At 41.8% G+C, this 3,535-nt stretch overlaps 1 pseudogene; it reads left to right on the forward strand.

Moving 5' to 3' along the window:
- The first annotated feature begins 311 nt into the window (after positions 1 to 311).
- LOC147327259 (ras-related C3 botulinum toxin substrate 2-like) lies at positions 312 to 2,971 on the forward strand (annotated as a pseudogene).
- The last annotated feature ends 564 nt before the right edge of the window (positions 2,972 to 3,535 follow it).

The following is a 3,535-nucleotide window of genomic DNA, read 5'->3' on the forward strand; positions in this document are numbered from 1 at the left end:
GTGCTTTATGTCCTGATTCAATTCAGAGTGCTCTGCCTAATTTAGTAATAAGGTGGGCACACAACAAGTGGGCTTGACTTTTGCGCCTATTGGCTGATCGTTTATTATCGACTAGTTTTCCTGGATACCTGCTCCGCGGACGGCTGCCACAGGTAGCAAAAACGTGCTAGGTCAAAGGTCAGGGAGGATGGCGGACTGGTGTGAACTTCAGTCAATTCTGCTCATTTTAGCAGATCAGATAGAGAGGGTAGATACATTTACCTGTAGATACTGTTTTGAGTCGTTTAGATGATGTTTCTGAAATGCTTGGGATGATAATTGCTCTTCAAGATGTTAGCATCGATGACAGCATTGTCGAAAGTTTAAGATCAATTCAGCACCGTGTTCGTTTGGAATACGCCGAGGAAGAACAGTCTTCAAATGTTGGTCGTCCACGTCTTGAAATCCCGGCTGCAGCACTCAGGACTTTAGTGCTGTCCTGGATAACCATCGGGGTAATTGCCGATATGTTTTCTGTGTCTCCGAGCACAATTAGGAGGAGAATGACGGAGGAAGGTCTAAGGTAAGTTTATGCTGTAATTTAACACCTGTGTGAGTCTGTACACAGCATTATTTAGATGTTGACCTTAATTATGACGTTTGATATTGAAATATTATCGCTTACTTTTTTATTGTGAATGTCTAAAATAAGCGGGGCAGCTACGGCTAGTATAATAACTATACTAACTATATTATATATGTCAAAAAATACACTCTGTTAATATCACTAATGGCACAGGAGGATGAGTGTACTTAAGTAGTATTTGCACAGACCTAATGGAAAAGCAGAGTGTGCCATGGTTAGCAGGTGTTTCTACATTTTGGGAGAAAAACAGCAATCAGACTGCGTGAATGTTGTTCTTCCAGCAATCTGAACTCTTAACTCTATAAATATGTTTAAACAACAAACAGAATCACGTATATCCTCCCTAACCACCAGCAGGATCTCAGATAGTGTTGACTGTTTGTCATAGTTGTTCTATGTTTGACAGTTTACGTTATTTCAGTGACTTTTCTATTTCAGGAAATCCATCCATCTTTTTAACTACTGGGTCATTAAGGAGGCTGAAGCCCATCCCAGCTGTCATTAGGCAAAGGGCGGGGTAGACCTCGGACAGGCCATAAAACAGGATTAATCTGGTACACTAGTCTCTTTCTTTCTGTAAAAAAAACATCTGTGTCTGCAAACATTTGTGTTATCAGTTTCATTTGAGCCTGAATACATTTGAATATGAATATGAAATTTCTCAAGTTTTTAAAAATGAGAAATTAAACTGTTATTCTACTATGAGACCACACAGGGGCAGCCCTGCCTTATTATGTATTATTCTCTCTTACTAGACATGGTTAGGATGGCTTTTGTGTCAAACTAACCAAAGTAATGTTGTTGGTTAATGTTTTTGTGAACAGTGGTATTTCAAGTATGGTCCTGTTTTTTTCTCCATTACAGGAGTTTCACTGGTTAAACAATCAGTGAATTGAAAGATTGTTGAATGAATGAATAACCAATGAAATGAAAGGTTGCCTATGACTTGTTGGCTGATCGCTGACCTTCTCTACTCTCCCCACAGATTCAACAAATATTCAGCTAATGTGATGGTGGACAGCAAGCCGGTCAACCTGGGCCTCTGGGATACAGCTGGACAGGAAGATTATGACAGGCTCCGCCCACTGTCCTAGCCACAGACGGTACAGAATCACACATACACACACAGGCACACACAGTAACTAATGGACATAAAGTTACACAGACAGAACTTATATAACATGTCAGCTAATTAAAACTGCAGCAGCTATTCTAATTCTTTGTCTCCTTGTCTCTCCATCCAGGATGTTTTCCTAATCTGCTTCTCCCTGGTTAGCCCGGCATCCTATGAGAACGTCAGAGCTAAGGTGAGTTTTGGCTGTTTTTTATGAGGCCTGTCTCTCAGCTGCCGAGGAACAAAATGTAAAAAAGAACAAACGGAACAAAAGCAGGAATTTATTATAGAGAAAAAAAATAGGTACTTGGATTACAAAATGGAGAAAAAGCCTAAACAGGTCTAATAATTGATGTGAATGAATGATTGATGCTGTGGGTGAAAGTTGGATGATGTATTTCTCTCATCTTTAATAGCTACAGCATATCATTTGTTTTTCATGCCTTCATCCACCTTTCTGTAACACCTGGCATCAGAGCTTCATCTCCCTCCACCTTTGATTCTGTTTTTTGCCTCTAACACGTTCCTTGATTTTGCGTGTTCCCCTTTCTTGCCTCTTATTTAGTTTTCCTTTACTCTGTATTCTGCCAGTGGTACCCTGAGGTCCGTCACCACTGCCCCTCCACGCCCATCATCCTGGTTGGCACTAAGCTGGATCTGAGGGATGAAAAGGATACCATTGAGAAACTGAAGGACAAGAAGCTGGCGCCTATCACCTATCCACAGGGCCTAGCTCTGGCTAAGGAGATAGGTCAGTCACTCTTACTTTATTTGCTTGAAAAGCACTTTAAGATTTGAAGCTCTCCTCACCAGTGAAGATATGAAACTAGCAGATGAAGATGCTAGAGAACTTTGTAGCCTGACTGCCTCTGCAAATTTTTGTTATTCCCCTCATTTCCTGGCATCACAGTAAAAGTATAGTAGCTGTAGTTGACTATAGTGTTCTTTGAAAGTTGAACTTATTCTTCTCCACTACCAGCAAACCTTTCTTCTCTTACTTTGTCTTTGTAGTTCTTTCTCTTCTTTTATTAACATATATGTGTCTTCGCATGTATAGATGCAGTCAAATACCTGGAGTGCTCAGCCTTGACCCAGCGTGGTCTGAAGACTGTGTTTGATGAGGCCATTCGTGCCGTCCTCTGCCCTCAGCCCGCCAAGGTCAAGAAGAAGCCCTGCTCGCTGCTGTAAACGGTACGACTGAATAAAACACAGAGGAAGAGGAGGAAGAGAGATTAGACGTTTGAGAGAAGAGAGAAACAAAATGAACTCGCTCATTAAATCAACACATAGAGTAGAGTAGAGGTTTGAGGGCTTCTTTTCTTTTCTTTGAACATAAGTCTGAAGCTATTCAATCAAGCCTTTTATTTGTCACATGCAACATACATACGTATCAGCTCCAGCCTTGAGACCACAGCTGACACCGATATGGTAGCTGCATGAAATGATGGTGGTTTTCCTTTAGTGCGAACAACTGCATGTCAATTTCACAGTTGGTCTAACTGGTCTCTCAGTCTCCCGTTGGAGAGCTTCTCTGAGATGTTATCAATCTTGTGCTCAGAGAGCAGAGACTGCCGTGAGCTTCTCCAAGATCTTATCCGTGCTGCGTTCAATGAGCCCATTTTGAGAAGTCACGACCCGTCCCATCATTTCCATCATAGCGGGCAGCCTTGTGGGGTTTTGGAAAGCCAATTCCGCCTTCCTTGATAAGCCAGGGCCAAGCCAACTCCGAACAGCAAGAACCCTGTTATCATGGTTCCGAAAAGGTAGATGTCTACAATGTCCTCGATTGACAGTCC

This window comes from Aulonocara sp. 'chitande type north' Nkhata Bay, linkage group LG6, assembly GCF_057382095.1.
Source record: "Aulonocara sp. 'chitande type north' Nkhata Bay isolate Kocher_YH1m ecotype deep benthic linkage group LG6, A_spYH_male_GT1.1, whole genome shotgun sequence".
In the NCBI taxonomy this organism is placed as follows: Eukaryota; Metazoa; Chordata; class Actinopteri; order Cichliformes; family Cichlidae; genus Aulonocara; species Aulonocara sp. 'chitande type north' Nkhata Bay.